General features: G+C 40.2%; 1 long non-coding RNA gene across 3 annotated transcripts in view; it reads right to left on the bottom strand.

Moving 5' to 3' along the window:
• Positions 1 to 17,181, bottom strand: part of LOC311587523 — a 237,511-nt gene that overhangs the window by 96,818 nt on the left and 123,512 nt on the right. For 2 of the 3 annotated variants that reach the window (XR_014775892.1, XR_014775893.1), the window contains one exon: positions 2,308 to 2,379. The exons of the other annotated variant lie outside the window; for it this stretch is intronic. This is a non-coding gene — a long non-coding RNA (uncharacterized lncRNA). Of the gene's footprint in view, positions 1 to 2,307; positions 2,380 to 17,181 lie in introns of those variants that run through there. 3 annotated transcript variants of the gene reach the window in all.

Genomic DNA, 17,181 nt, shown 5'->3' with positions numbered 1-17,181 from the left:
AGAGGAGGTGTTTACGAACTCTGGTGCCTCATATTTGACCATGTCCCCTGGAGGGGGAGACCTGGTGGCACTCAGAGGAAGGACAGCAGGTTACCAAGAAGAGACTTGATACCCTATGATACCCTATATACAGGGGGAGGAAATCCCCCTCAGGAACAGTCATAGGGGAGGGGAATAAGGGGGAAATGGGAGGGAGGGAAGAATGGGAGGATATAAGGGATGGGATAACCATTGAGATGTAACAAGAATAAATTAATAAAAAAAATTTTTTAAAAAGAGTAGGTGTTTAGAGGGATCAGTTCTCAAGTTTCCCCTCTGGTTTTCTTTGGATGGTAAGGTGTGAAAGGGGTCTTGTACCTGAGAGTTTATTCTGACGACCAGACACATGCATAGCTGGCATGTCAAAAACCAAGTTTGAATTTTCATGAGCACAACTTCATAACAGAGGCTGGAACGGATTAGCACAAGCATGCGAGAGATAGTGCAGGGCTTATTCAAAGAGAAAATATTAAGTCTTTTGGCTTTCCATGACCAAGGGGAACATTATTCTGGCCAAAGTGATTGAGTACATATGTTGGGGCCACTCAATAAATCTACCTCCGATCCTTTAGGTGATCCGTGAGTCTAAGCCTTGAGAGGATGCTATTTCAAATGGGTGTGTGTCAGGTTTCTCAGAAATAAGAAGGAGATAGTGACAGATGTGAAGGGACACCATCCTTCTCTTGATTTACTTCTCTTGCTGAGCCCTGAGAACCTTCTAGAGCAGACAATTCATTATATTATCTTCTTGCTGAGAGGCTAACGCCTTTGGGGATTCTTCTGTCTGTGACTCTAGTCCTCCCTCTGACATTAAGATTACCTCAAGATTGGTAGCACAGAGCTCTGCTGAGAATGTTCTATCCAGACAGGCCAGCCAACTTGGTATCCTGGGAGACATGAGACAAATGAGCTGAGGGCTACCTGGCAAGGCTGGTCCAGGTATATTCCCTGAATACACTGAGTTTGCATTCCCTGATAAAATCCTGCCACTGTGTACCTTAGCATGATGAAGATCTTTGCATTTCTGGGCACGAATGCATCTCTGCAATGAAGCCCCACTGCAACACCTATCGGGTGGTAGTTTATATAACCAGATGTTTTTATATCACCTTCAAATCCCACATGTGTGATCTAGCATCCATTACCTCTCTTTGGAATGACAGATTATTAGCCATCTCTTGCTTTTTTTTCTTGTGTCTCCCACCAAGACTGAGATACAAAAGAATATCATGTTAACACCCTATTAAAATGACTGGGTCTTACTAAATCTTATTCTCCAAAACCTTACTGTGGGGGGGGGAGGGTCAATAATCTTTCCAATAAAAAAATGATGGGCTGAAGAACTGTTACTTGCTCTTGCGGAGGATGGAATTCACCTCCCAGCACCCATATTAAGCACCTCACCACCACCTGTCACTCTAGCTCCAGGTAATTGGACAGACTTTTCTGGACTCCATGCAGTACTTGCACATGTGTACATAGATATACACTCATATACAAACATAAAATTCTTAAATATTATTACCAGTATATAGAGCTATCATTTTAAAGATGAAAGACTTTCAGAAAGGCAAGCAGTTGTGTGCAATACTGCAGGACTTGTATGTTCACCAAGGATAGCAACTATGACTTCAAATTGTTAGGGATAAGTAGCAGCTATACAGGAAGGCACTATTGTCTCAGAACTAGAAAGTTTTATATTTGTCTTTTTTTTTTTAAATGTCAAGCCATTAGACTTTAAGCTCCTAACCCTTCCTTTGCTCTTTCTAACCACCGCATCTCCAGGGTCTGGCATGGAGCCCAAGGTTTATAAATACTTATTGATCCACTCACTACAGACCTGTTACTTCATTATAAAAGAGTTTGCTTTCCAAGGACTTATTAATGCCAGTACCCTTGCATATGCAACCTCACAGTTAAACATGGATAATGCATTGTATATATTTTTGCTCCTGTTCTTGGAATGCTACTGCTGTGCAGGACATTTTTCAAGAGTTAAAATTTAAAATTTTTGCATAAATGTCATTTTAAATCCACAATCCAATTAGTGCATTAAAAGCTGACAGAGTTTTGCTAAAAATCACCATTTGTCATGTATTCTGCGCCCTAGTATTATCCCTACAGATATATAAGGCTAAAAAAGGCCACCTATTACTGTAGAGATGTATCTAGAAAATCTCTCAGGCTGCCTGTAATCATCTCCATTATGTATAATGACCATTTTGATAATAGTCTTTAGAAGAGGTAATGGCCCAGCTGAACGGTTATTACCTGTCTGTTCATGCTGGAAGCAAGATGCAGAAGCCAGAGGGGACAGTCAAATGGTCCTTGTGGTGTATTCTGAGGAAATAAGAAATATTTAACAGAACGTAAGACACAGACAAGCGAGCGCCTTTCGCAGCAGAACTGGCCGCCTCTGCCACAAGCCTCTGTGAATTTCATAATTTAAAGCAAATGCTCCAATAGCAGAGCTGCTCTCAGCCTTCAGACCAATTTCATCTAGAGCATCACCACCTTGTCTATTAATAGGAAGGGGCAAAGACAACTGAATGTTATCATATTCCTTCCCATGTTATTGTTAGGGGGATAAGCTGATGGCAATGGAAACCCCAGAGGTTGCATAGTTGTTGACTGCTATTAACCAGCCCTCAGAAGGGAGCACTGCCATGTTTCCAGGCCGTAGGGGTGAGAGGTCCTGAAACCAGCATCCCAGCCATACCTATACCCAGAAAGCATGTGCTACCTCCAGAGAGAATAATTTCTTCACAGATGTAGTAGTGTCGGGCTCAGGAGAAAAATGTCATGATCTATCTCTTTGGAGTAAATCACATCTCAAAAAGCTTAGAGAAGGCTCCGTTTATCCCTGTTTAAGTCATCTTGATGCTTCCCCTGAAATACAGGAGAAAACAAGTTGTACTGAGCTATAACGCAATCTTTTAATATGAAGAATTATTCTGGAAGACTTTCAAAGTTGAGAATATAGTCTCAAGCTATCCACAGATGCTCAAGAATGGGGTGGTGGAGCTGAGTCCATGGGCAAATACGATCAGAAAATTCTGAGTAAACTCAGGATAGGCAGGTGTGATTTGCTTGTTAGATGGTAGCATTTGGTGCCATAAGCATTGCTGTGCACACCATGAATCCTCAATGGGGCCAGGGACGGGGTTGTAATACACTTCAGGGTACCACCCTTCTTTCCCATAGCAATTAGCCAAGGACATTTGATCTATTTATAAAACATATCTGAAGAGCTTCTACCAATGATAATATCTACACCACTGAACATACCATCCACTAGCTACTCATGCCAAAGGACATCTTGAATATCTTAAATTACACTAAAAGTCCGGGTCCTCAATTGCATTAACCAACTGAGAGTGTCAGCTATAGTGGCTAGTGGCTACTCTCTACGATGCTGCAGATTTAGAAAAGTACATCACTGCAGAAATTTTTATTTGGAAAGAACTACTCTCAATAGTAGGTAGCATCCTCTATTTAATTATAAATTGCATACTTTTATCAGAAATTTTTATTTGGAAAGAACTACTCTCAATAGTAGGTAGCATCCTCTATTTAATTATAAACGGCATACTTTTATCTCATAAATAACAATTGTTATAATGGATTGAACTAGAAATTATCATAATGAGTGAGTTCACACAGAAGCAAAAAGAGCTAAATGGTATATACTCACTTATATCGAGACCCTAGTCCAAGGTGTACGTCCCCATGAAAAACTGTACCTACCAGGAAAGTGGGTCAGAGGGGAGGACACCCTATTGAGACTTTAGGTGTGAGAAGCCTGGGAGAATGAGGAAATAGAAGGATCCAGTGGGCCCTGGAAAACCACAGGTGGGTCTGGGCCCTGGGATCCTCTGCAAACTATGGCAACAGCCAAGGAAAGTATAGGCAGTAAATTTCGAACCCCTACCCAGACTAGCCGATGGACAGGACATTCTCCACCATTAAGTGGAGAAGGAGATCTGACTTTCACACAAACTCTGGTGCCCCATATTTGACCATGTCCCTTGGATGGAGACGCCTGGTGGCACTCAGAGGAAGGATAATAGGTCACCAAGGAGAGACTTGATACCCTATGAGCATATACAGGGGGAGGAGGTCCCCCTCAGTCACAGACATAGGGGAGGGGAGTAGGGGGGAAGTGGGAGGAAGGGAGGAATGGGAGGATACAAGGGATGGGCTAACAACTGAGATGTAATATGAATAAATTAATTAAAAAAAAAAGACCCAGCCCCACCCCTTGCTGTAAAGAATCTTAGTTTTTCTGAAGAATGTGGAAGACTTTAGAACCCTGGCCTAGAATGATGGCTGAAAGCTGCAAGCAGAGCTTAACAGTCTGGCCTAGGTCCGAATAGGAGCTTGGAACGCAGCTGTTTTGGGAGCAATGAGGACTTGTCCAGATCAAGCGGTTTCAGAGGAGAACAGTATTAGAACAGGATTGAAGGGCATTCCTTTTTGACAATTACTCTGCCTATGTTCTGCTCTGATCCTAAGAACTCGAGTGAAGTGAAGTTAAAAACTAATGAACTCAGTCTTTCTTTGGTGAGGAAAATTTCAAGATAGCATAATATTGAATCTGTGACACAGCTATTAATAAGGCTTTGACACAGGTCTACAATGAAAAGAAGCAAGTGGAGCGGAAAGAGATACAAAACACATACTCACTCTCACAATGAATTTTCTTTTTTTTTTTTGCATTTCTTTTTTTTTCTCCTTTATTAATTTATTCTTGTTACATCTCAATGGTTATCCCATCCCTTGTATCCTCCCATTCTTCCCTCCCTCCCATTTTCCCCTTATTCCCCTCCTCTATGACTGTTCCTGAGGGGGATTACCTCCCCCTGTATATGCTCATAGGGTATCAAGTCTCTTCTTGGTAACTTGCTGTCCTTCCTCTGAGTGCCACCAGGTCTCCCCCTCCAGGGGACATGGTCAAAGGTGAGGCACCAGAGTATGTGAGAAAGTAATATCCCACTCTCCACTCTACTGTGGAGAGTGTTCTGTACATTGTCTAGATCTGGGTAGGGGTTTAAGGTTTACCGCCTGTATTGTCCTTGGCTGGTGCCTTAGTTTGAGCGGGACCCCTGTGCCCAAAATGTGGCAGAACCCTGATGCCTACATCTTTCCCCCAAATCACACAAATGGTAATGCACAGAGACAGATCTAAGTAACTTAGAACACAAAGGCCACTAGGGAGGGTCTGAAACTGGAGAAACACCCGAGAAGAACAGCAAAGATTGCCTCAATAATAAGAACAAAGGAAACTTGATAATCACAACTGCGAAAACATGATTGGGGCACAAATATTAAAGTTCATATAGATCTCTTCAATCCAACAGGCAATCCAAAGCTGAAGCATTTTTGTGTGAATATTGCTTTTTGTATAATTTAGGAAATATTCATATTGATATTTGCTGGTCCAAGGAGAGAGAATTGATCTGAATTACAGAATACTCGGCATAGTGATTGGGACACAGCAAAATAATTAAGTGAGACGGAAAGGAAAAATTCAATGAAAAAAAAAAAAGACAGTTAAAGCCATGTCAGGAGCTAAATGCTATTTAAGAAGCTAATAAAAAAGAATCATGAGATTTGGCCTCTACCCGAAAAAGTTCAGTTATGCAAAATACAAAAGTTATTTGTCAATAATACAAGACTAGAGAGACTATAAAGTATAAAGATCCAAAGAAGACTGAATTCCTTCAAATAAGATGAGGAACAGGTTCATATTTGAAATGATTGCAGAGATTATTGGAGATGAAGGAATAAAGATTTTACAGGAAAATTCAGAGACAGTTGCACAAATAAATCTTAAGTTTCAACTCCTTGGAGCCTGTGTTAACAATCCTTGTTTTTGCCAATCTAAAAATAACACAAACTCAAGCTAGTTACCTACTGGTGGAATTGAGTGTGTCTGTGGCTTTTAAGATGAGACAAGAATCTGAATGTGTAAAATATAAATTATTCTTTTGAGAAATAGACATGGGATATACCAAATAACAGTGTCTATCAGTCTCTGGCTATGGGAGATAAAACTTTCATCTATAGATATTTTCTCTTTCCCAAGATTGACACTTTACTGCACAAAATCTAGAGTTTGTAAGACTCCATATTCACCTGTTCACTTTAGTGTGTGTATATATGAGTGTGTAAACATATACACATATGTTATAAAGAATAAGTCATTATTATTGAGTGTGAACCTATATGCTCTTTTCAACCTAAATGGTGGCCCTAGGAATGCCCAAGTGCCCCAGAATAAGTAAACCTTAACCAAATAAGGTATGTCATAAATTTCCTGTCTACGAAGGTTTTTTGTTTGTTTGTTTGTTTTTGTTTTGTTTTGTTTGTTTGCGCTAAAGCTTTCATGAAAGATTTTCACTCAATCCTGAATTAAGACCAAATCAAGATTTTTAGAAGCCAAAGTGTATGCAAAACAATCAGTTCTTTTTCAGGATCAAATATAAATAAAACAAGAAAATCTGTCTTGTGATGTAAAATGTTTCAGGAAGAAGAAAAGACAAGTGATAGAGGAACTAAGACTTTATCTTAACATTTGCAAATGGTAGACTAAAAATATTAACAAAGAAGAACATTAATATTTACATACCAAGCTTTATGTGCAAACCAGTATTTTTATACAGGTTCTCTAAATGAATGAACATAATGCAACAAATAAATTATGCTTTTTTGAGAGGTGCAATCCTATGGTTTGGAAAAAGCAAGAAAAGGTTTGATAGACAGCTGAGAAGAGGTATAAGACAACACATTTTTATGTTGGTCGTGTGTCACCATGGGTTATAAGGCAAGTATAAGGTCTGCTGTGCAAATGAATTCAGCCCAGGCTGGCAGCATTTCTCTAGACATGACATACAGAGAGACGCTACTGAGGAACAGCCTGTTCATGAGAGGGAGAAATGGAGGCGTATGATTTATCTTCCTTTTTTTCCCCCGGATTTCCTATCGCCGATTGGTCAATGCATGATGCCATGAATCATCTTGCACACTTCTGGTTCACAGCCCACACTCTACTTCCTCTGCTGTAGGGTATCATCCAAATGAAACAGAAAGAAATCAGAAAATATGGGAAAGTGGGCTATTCCATCTGGCTGCTCAGAGATAACCAAGAAGAACTGCACTTCTTCAAATGAGTATTGGCCCACCCTAGCAGTCTGAAGGCGTATGGAGTTCTAGGCCGCTGTAACCGAGGCTGAACCCACTGCTGAGGACTGAGAACCAATACCACCTAGAGACTTGGAGAAAACCCATAACATATGCATGTTATTAGGTGACTTATGTAATGCCATAGCATGGTTTATCATTGCTGCTTTAGACATAGTGCATTTGGGTTTAGTTCTTAACCTAAAGTCATAGCATCAAAGCAACAGAATTCTTCTTCACCTAAACTCCATCAGAAAACTGAGGTGTCACTTCTTTTTCACCTCTATTTGACCTCAGATACTGAACTTGGGTTTACTCACACACAATCATGTTTTCTAATTTATGCATTCTGTTATTCTAGCAATTTATATATGCCTAAATTATCAATATTCAAGGAAAGCAAACTTCCTTTATTTCAAATTTTACACTGAATATATGTGTGTGTGTGTGTGTGTGTGTGTGTGTGTGAACATATATAATTTAAGGTATGATTCAGTATAAAACTTGTAACAATATGTGTGTGTGTGTGTGTGTGTGTGTGTGTGTGTGTTCAAAATTATCCTCTGTATATTTGTTTTCTATTGCTGTAACAAGAGGTTTATTTACCTCACAGTTTTTGGAGGTTGACAGCCCACTATTGGCAGACTCCGTTTGCCAACAATAAGAACCTGCTTGGCTGCGTCACAACAAAATGGAGGAAGATCCATGGAAAGGTAAGTGCAGAAGGGAAGAACTACCTCACACTGACTGTATTAGCTGCTTTTCAGTTGTTGTCATAAAACACTATAACCAAGGCAACTTCTATAAGAAAGATTTTTTTTTGACTTGTGGCTTAATAGGATATGAATTTATCATTTCAGGAAAGCGTGGCACAAATGGCAGGCACGGTAACATGAACTGAATGGTGACAGTCCGCATCTTGAACCTCAAGCCAGAAGCCGAGAGCAATCCAGAATTAGGCTAGGCATTTTCATCTCAAAGCCTGTCCCTGCCCCTGCTGTACTTCTTCCAGGAAGCCTGTACTACTTAAACCTCGCAAACAACATCAACTGGGAACCAGGAGGTGTCTCAAATGCCCAAGACTCTGGGGGAATATTTCTCATTCAAACCACCAGATTTCCTTCCCAGGCTCCCAAAGTCTATCCCCATATCATAAAGCAGAATGCATTTAATTCAAATTTTAAAGCCCCCGTAGTCTTTCAAAATCTCAACACTGCTTCAAAGTTTAAAGTATCTTCTGAGAGTCAAGGCAATCTCTTTACTGTAACCCTGGTAAACACAAAAGTCAAACCACATCCTTGTGACATGCAATGGCACAGAATGCACACTGTAATTCCAGAAGGGAGGATGAGGCAATAGGGAGACAGACAAGTGACCCAATCAAGACGGAAGCCCCACAGGACAAACACCAAATCCTGTATTTGCATTCATAGGTATGCAAGGGTTGACTTTGCCCTTCCAGATTTGCCGCATACAACCCTCCTCTGCTTCTTCCCTCTCAGGCTGGTGGCAATCCCTATATTCTGTTCTATGTGGCAGCTGTCCCGAAGCTCTGGCTTCTTTAACATCACAGCATCTCCAACACAATCCAGACTCACCCCACTGGTCTTTCAGGCCTCCATGCTGGGACTCGCCTGCCACATACCTCCTAGCTTCAGCAGATCTCTGAAACTGTGAAGGATGAATCTGTGACCCTTTCTGCTTGTATCCTTCATGCTTCTAAAGCAAGCACCACCTGTGGACAACACTGCCAAGCTGGGCTTGAGCATGCTCCATGCCCCATGAACTGCATTAACAGCAGGTTTGTTTTTTTTTTCTCAGCTCTGTTTTCAGAAAAGAAAGCTCATTCAGACTTTTCCTTTGACAAGATGGGAGCTAGGCTGGGTCTTTTCCAAAGAGCACCCTTCCCTTTCCTCTAGTGCAAAGCAAGAGCCCCCCGCCCATCATCCACCCCTTGATGGTGCTACTCTTATCTCCTTCAGAACAAGCTCAGCTACAAGAGTAAATTTAGTGGTGTTCTTTTGCTCTTTAAGTTGTACATTTTGTATCTCTTTCCGCTCCACTTGCTTCTTTTCATTGTAGACCTGTGTCAAAGTCCTTACTAACAGCGGTGCCACAGATTCAATATTATGCTTCACCAAAGAAAGACTAAGTTCATTAGTTTTTAATTTCACTTCACTCGAGTTCTTAGGATCAGAGCAGAACATAGGCAGAGTAGTTGTCAAAAAGGAATGCCCTTCAATCCTGTTCTAATACCGTTCTCCTCTGAAACTGCTTGATCTGGACAAGTCCTCATTGCTCCCAAAACAGCTGCGTTCCAAGCTCCTATTCGGACCTAGGCCAGCCTGTTAAGCTCTGCTTGCAGCTTTCAGCCATCATTCTAGGCCAGGGTTCTAAAGTCTTCCATATTCTTCAAAAAAAAAAAAAAACCACCAAGATTCTTTACAGCAACAATCCATTGTCGGAGAAGTATAGCGCTGAGGGGCGGGGCTGGGTCTTTGAGAGTAAATGCCCTCTCTTTCCGCTTTGCTCTGTTGGCTTCATGTTTAGGGTAAAAGATGTGAGCTCTGGGCTTCCTGTTCCTGTTGTCATTTCTATCACTTGTTGCCATGCCTCTGCTCCACTATCCTGTCCTAGTATCCCTCCAGAACTGTAAGCCGAAATAATCTCTTCTTTAATTGCCTTTAGTCATGGCGTTTTATCACAGCAACAACAAATACATTCACTCACTCTAAAAAAGCATCAGTTAGCCCTTTCAGGATCCTCATCACCTCTGAAAGGCTCTACTTCTTAAAGACTCCACCACACCATCTCCCAATAGACCCCACTAGAGATCAGGCCCTAGCATGTGAACCGTTGGGGAAACAAACAAATTCAAATAACTATCAAGTCAGAAATAGTATTAGATTAAACCCAGAATGAAGTCTCTAATTCTGACATAAGACAGAAGGTAACTCAGGTTGGACTAGCACACATGGATAAAAGGTAGACTTTTCTTCAGCTCTTCCTTCTCAGGGATAAGATTTCTTTAAGGTGAATATGAAAAGCTTAATTAAATCAAAAACATGCAAATGTCTATCACAAATACATCATCTTTAAATTTTTAAAGCTCACATATGCTTTTTGCACCATATCTGGAAGTGAAAATGCTATGTTGAAATGCTTGAAGTGAAAAAAATAACAAATATCAATTCTATTTATCAAATTATTTGTGGTTTCCATTGGGTTGTTTTTGTTTTGATGTAGTATACTTTCAAGAACACAAAGAAGTCATCTTTTAATTTTTTTCTCAATTTGGGCATCTTGTTTCTTTAGTTCAATATTTCAGTTTCTGATTGCTGTACCAAGGCAAGGAAATAAGCCATCCACCTGGCTGATAGCCAGATCTGTAGTAATGGTAATGAAACTCTTAGTGTTGACTCATAGGGGTACATTAAAATGTCAAGGGTACCATGAAATTTTTGTCACCACTCCATTCGGGTCCACTGTGTAATCCTGCCATAGTTGTGCATGGTTCTTGAGATGCTAGAGAAAGAGATAGAAGGCTAACTAGAGGCCAGGACCTTTAAGTGGTGCAGCTTTCCTGAAGTTTCCCATCTAGGGGAGTGGGGCATTGTGGTGATGAAGTGGTCCAAGAGTTCGGCTTTTTCCCCTCTGTCCGGGTTGACTAGTTCTGCCTGTACCCCTCTATCTAGATTGGATAGCCATTTCTTTATAAGCCTGGAGGAAAAATCACAACACCAACAAAATGCCAATATCTCAAGAAAGCAAAAAGTTTCACACATTGTCCAGGTTTTGCACATTAAGATATTATGAAGGTGAATCTAGTTGTTGTGAGCAGACTTGGCAAGAGGGCTTGAGGCAGACAAAAAGAGGCTTCTTATTAGACATCTGGATTTTCCCCCAAGAAGCACCGTTTGCATCACACCTTTTCTTAGAGCCAATGTGACATCTGTCGCCATCACAAAGTGATGTGTCTGCTAAGATCTCCTGATAATAAGAGGCCATTTATAGGATGCATTCCTTCTTAGCATCAAATCACATCTGCAATTGACAGCTGAGATACACCTGTCCTCTCTAAGCAATCTAGGCTGCACTGTCATTTCTCACATCAGAAACCCTCAGTCTTGCTTCCTGAAAGTTCAGAGGCTTCAACAGTTCCACTCCATCATCACAGCTGATGGTTCTATAATGGTCTGACCAGCTCTACATAAGTTATGAATGTACAAACACAGCTACAGACACACTGCTAACCTGGAATGTGTGCCTGATGTCCTCTCCCTGAGTTACACTTAGTGATTCTCTAACCAAAATGCTTTTTTAAAGATAGTAGTAAAAAACCAAGAATGATGGAAACAAAAAACAAGAAACAAGAAAATGATCCCTGAATCTAAGAAATCACAAAAATCTATCATAATCTGAGTAATATTTAAATCACCTTCCTTCCATTGTCTTTCCCTGTACTCCATATTTAAAATCAAATCCTACCATCTCCTCTTTGCAAAGCCCACTGTTCTACAACCAACTAGCAAAGCGCGGAAAGTGTGCAGAGCATAGACGCATGCGCACTGTGCACACAAGCACAAGGCGTGTGACTGCTGAGATCAGGATCGGTTCTCCTCTTACTCCACATGGCATAAACTTGTGGTTTTGTCGGGCTGCACCTTGCCTTCCATTAGAAAAAGCAACTTTCTTTTCCATCCTGAGGGAGAAGTGTGATTGCAACACCTGTGTGGACTGAGGGATTGCACTGTCTGGCAAGCTTCAACCATTTAGCACAGACTGATAAATGACTTATCCCTGGGAGTAGAAAGGGAGCCGCCCTACAAGTTTATTGGAAAGAATCAACACATTGTGTGTGTGCTTGGGCAGATTAAAATAAACTCATGGAAACCAGGCCCAAATCTAAAAAGGGTGGAACTCCTTCACCCAGACCCCATAAAGTGGTGGAAACTCAACACTGAGATGGCATGGCCCACACCGACCTAGAATCAAGGGCCGAGGACCCCTGACTGAGCTCAGGCCCCCACTGCTGACGCGGCCTACTTGATTACCTGCCCATCAACCAGTTCATTCACCTGCCCGCACTTTCTACTCCTGCTCTGATTTTTCGCTCCTGACCCTGTTTGACCTTTCATCTTGCATCTGGCAGATGAATTGGGCTGCTTAGCTCTCAAACTTGATTCCAACAGCAGTTCTCCCAGCACTGATCTGCAGCCTTATCTTTATCTTTATCTATATAACTCTTCTCTGAGCCCACTCTGAAACCTCTGAGATGATGATGCAGTCTCTTTAACCTGTATTTATCTGTCACACAAATGGAGCAAGGTGGGTTACTGCATGCTATGTGATATGTGAGTTAATATTAGCAATTAAGATTGGGATAAGAACCTGCATTTGCCTTGTCCAAGCTAACGTAGGCAGATTTGTATGATACATTGCTGCCATTAAAACCACTAAACCTTGCAAATTTATTGTTATTCTATAAATACATTCTGATATTCTAAGAAGACATAAGCATGTTCATCTATCTTTATGGGATAGCATACTCAGGACACATACATGTACATAAATACATGCACATATACATACATGCATGCATATGCATGTGCACACACACACACACCACTAGCTAAGAAGGTAAGAGCTTCTCTCTTTTATCACATATTTCAGTCTCAGCTTTCCTCTCACTGGGTCATGTCCTTGTTAGTGATCTCTGACTAATTTTTAAATCTATTTTTGGCTAAATGCTCATTTTGTGGGAACTTGGGGTTGAATACATGACTGTTGCTTCTGAGACACCTGTGTTGAAATGTTGCCACTGCACCCTAAAGATGAGAACAGAAACTAGATTATTTGAATACAGACAGGGCTCTCTCTTCAGTTTGCACTCTCCCTCCAATGAAAGCTGCTTTTAGATTTTCCAAGTTTTAAACACAATAGTTCCTCCTTACCCTGGTTATCATTCCACAGTGTCCACGCCAAGCTGGCCCAGAATTGCAGGCATCTGGTATCTAACACGTTATCCTATAATATTTACCTAATAAGGTTTAATTTGCAAAGTGATCACAATAAATAAGATAAAATAACTTTAACACGATATGAGGTATTTAAAACTCCTTGATTGCTTATCTCTATACTTTTCCACTTAACATTTTTAGACTACAGTTGACCAATAGCAACAAAATGTATAGAAAGCTAAACTGTGGATAAGTGGGAACTATTGTCTAATTACTATAAAGGATTAAAAAAATATTTTATATACACACCAGTCACTACCAAAACACTGAAGGATGTAATGGAATACAAGATAATACAAAATTCAAAAAGCAAGATTTAATGTTGAAATAGTGTTTAAATAATACATTCAAATGGAATTAAAATTTCAACATCTAGTGCTATATTTGAACGCCATAAATCTGTTTTAAATATCAATAGGAACAATGGATTCATCTTTTCACAAAGCTTTTTATAGCATTAATAATGAAATCCATAGATATAGCATAGTCCCAACAACTGAAAACATGATTAAATTGTTAAGTATGATGTGAAGGTATATGCTAAACACAGGAAAACAGAAAAATATGAAAGATATTTAAACAAATGAATGAAATATTGCTGCCAATCTCCTGTGTGTCTGTAGCACTAGTTCAAAATGAAGACAAGCTTCAGCTGAAATTTTGTCTCCGTAGCTATAAAAAGAACCCATAATAGAAAATCAAGACTGATTTTTCCCCTCTTTTCTTAGGACTAGCCATATAGAAAAGACCAGACTCTTGCCTCTTAATAGTTTGAGGAGTTATTCCACCACTTGGTTTTTAAAAACTTCAATGAAGGGGAATAGAGATTTCAAAATCAAATGGGGAAAGAGAATTCAGGCATGTGTGATTATTTACATATAGCAGCAATGTAAGGAGAATCAGTAATAGCTGACAGCCAGAATCTTTATAGAAATTAACAGAGGGTTAGATTAGGAGTGTGTCTGTGTGTGTGTGTGTGTGAGAGAGAGAGAGAGAGAGAGAGAGAGAGAGAGAGAGAGAGAGAGAGAGAGAGAGAGGTGTACAGAGACTTTTTTATAGACTAAACATTGTTTCATTTTCAAGATTGCAAACTAAACTCAGGTGTAGTATCTTGGTTATCTGTCGATTGCTATAATAAAACACCATGACTAAGGCAGTTCATAGGAGGAAGAGTTTGTTTTCAGCTGACAGTCCAGAGGGCTAGAGTCCACTATGAAGAAGCAGAGGCACCAGGCAGTGGAAACAGTAGTTGAGAGATCACATCTGGAATCACAAATAGAAGACAAAGAAGGCTACCTGGAAAGGTCATACAGCTTTTGACACTTCAAAGCTCACCCCCAGGTGATCAGCTTCCTCTAGCATGACACGACTCCTACGCCTTCCCAGAAAGCCTCCACTTTATTCCAGTGCAGATTTGGCCCCTTCTTAATGGTGCTAACCTCCTTAAGAATTGCAGCCTTTCTTTCAGTGAAAACCTTAGTTGTAAAACATTAATCTTGGAGGTGTCTTTTTACTCCCCCAAACTACATGTTTTCTTTTTTTTTTTTTTTCTGCACTGCTTTTTTTTAAATCATAGACTTGTACCATGGTGATTGTTAATAACCATGCAACAGAATCAACATTAGGCTGTCTTAAATATCCTCTGCCAATGAAATTAGTGTGTTACCTTTTAATTTAGCCTCAAGCAAGCTCTTAGGAGAAGGATAGAAAATAGCCACACTCTTTGCCAAGCACTTGGCAGTTTAGAAATATAAGGGTTACAACTTGAGGCCAGCCTGGTCTATACATTGACACCCTGTTCCAAACAAACAGAAGACTGCAAAATAAAATACAGGTTTCAGAACCAACACCAGACGGCATTTTTCTCTATGGATATAGATGGTGTTGACACATGAGGAATGCGTCATTAGGTGGTCCTCTCTGCACGTAAGCCTCAGTGAGTTCATGCATGACCTCCTCAGTCACTGGACCTGGCCTCAGCACGAATCAGAGGCACAGCAAGCACTGATTTCTGAGGCTTCCTCATTCTACACCACATTGTTTTAAACTAAGTTCTAGAAGCAGTGTCTTATAAAATAACTAGGAAGAATACAGGGTCTGTGTGAACTGGTAACATAATCATGCATTCACATTATCACGGACTACATCCTGAAGATAACTGTGTGCTATTCTTTCATGTGACTTTTAGTACCATAGGCACATCCCCCCACCCCTTGAAGGATGCACTCTTGGACAGTTCCTTCTGCCTACACTGTTGGCCTAGGCATGACCACATAGGAATGGAGAGAAGACGAGACACAGCAATGGTGTGTCATATTTACCATAGCCTCTAGTTTTAGAGAAATAATGTTTCAATAGTATAAAATTATACCAAATACCTCTGATAAAAATTCTCAGCTAGTCATGGTGGCTCATATCTGTAAAATCCAGTACTTCAGAGGCTAAGACAGGAAGATTGCCAGTAGTTTAAGATCAGCGTGGACTATATAGTGAATTCTAAGGTAGTCTAGACTAGAGAAAGGGTCTCCAAATCAAAAACACAAAATAAGAAGCCTAAAGAGATGGCTTGGAAGCTAACAGCACAAGTGGCTCTTTCAGAGGTTCCAAGTTCAGTTCCCAACATATACATGGCGGCTAACAACTATCTGTTCCAGGAGACCCAACACCCTCTTCCTGACTTCTTGGTCATCAGGCACACATGTGATGCACAGACATCTGTGCGGACACCCATACACATAAAATATGTAATATATTTTAATAATATATATCTTCAAATAATATATTTTAAAATAAATAAGTTAAATTAAAATTCAAGAAGTAAAATAGCCTTTGATGCAAAGTAAGTTTTGCTCTATCTGCTATGCAGTCTCCCAGCTCCTCTGCCAAGATAACTGTATATTTTTGTCCTTTCAGAAACACTCAATGCACCAAATCTAATTTCAGACATTTTCCTTTTCGTGGACCCACCTAGTGTTCTGCCAGACTCACCAGTTCTGTGTGTTGGCATTAGTCTGAAGTTCATATTCCTTTTCTTGGATGGCCCTGGGTGGATGGAGCTACTCCTATCACCCCTATCACCAGGTCATTCTCCATTCTCACTTTCTTTTTGCAAAGTTCCAGATTTTATGTACAGTTTCTGAGTGCTTTAAAACAGTCTGTGAACACCCAGGTGAACCAATATACTTGAACTCATAAATATCAGGCTGCTATAAAAATGAAAAGGAAGTCCATTTATTGATGAGACAGCAAGTGTAGTATTAACTATTATCCAATTTCTCCATTTCAGGTCAATAAAAGTTTTTTCACAAAGTGAGCCCCATCTCCTTCCATAGAGTTGCCACCTTGAATTAGAGGGAAGTTAGAAAAAACATGTCCCATGTCAATGAATTTTCCAGGCATGATGGATAATGAGCCTGAAGACAGACCTGCTGATAACTGGCTCTTATACTACTTCTGTTAGTTTCTTTTCCAGTCCTGATCCTGTGCACTAGACCTCTGCCACCAAGACTGTTAAACTTCATGTGGAAGAAAACCTTCTGTTGCTCCTTCACTCCTCAGATGAACTCACTGGCATTCAACAACTGCAGATGCATCTGCTTTATGCAAAGGTAATCAAGTATTAGAAATTGCGTGACCATGTAGTGGTGTTTAGTACTGCTATCATGGACATCTGTTTACCTGAAATATACATTTGACTTTTTTTTAAATACCCATTTTACTTCTTATTCAAAGTTGAATAAGTTGAAGTACTCAATTTGTTGTAGAACTTCCCACATCTTGCATCAAAGAATGTACATGTAGTATTTGTGATAAACCTAGATACAGCCAATGGACAGTTCATTCTCCATGGTTGTGGGGAGAGTGGGGACTGCCTCTGACATGAACTCTAGTGCTTCCAATTTGATCACTTCTCCTTGGTGTAGAGGCCTGGTGGCACACA

Source organism: Acomys minous (genome assembly GCF_964271855.1).
Source record: "Acomys minous genome assembly, chromosome: 2".
NCBI lineage: Eukaryota > Metazoa > Chordata > Mammalia > Rodentia > Muridae > Acomys > Acomys minous.
This window is presented reverse-complemented; position numbering and strand designations above follow the sequence as displayed.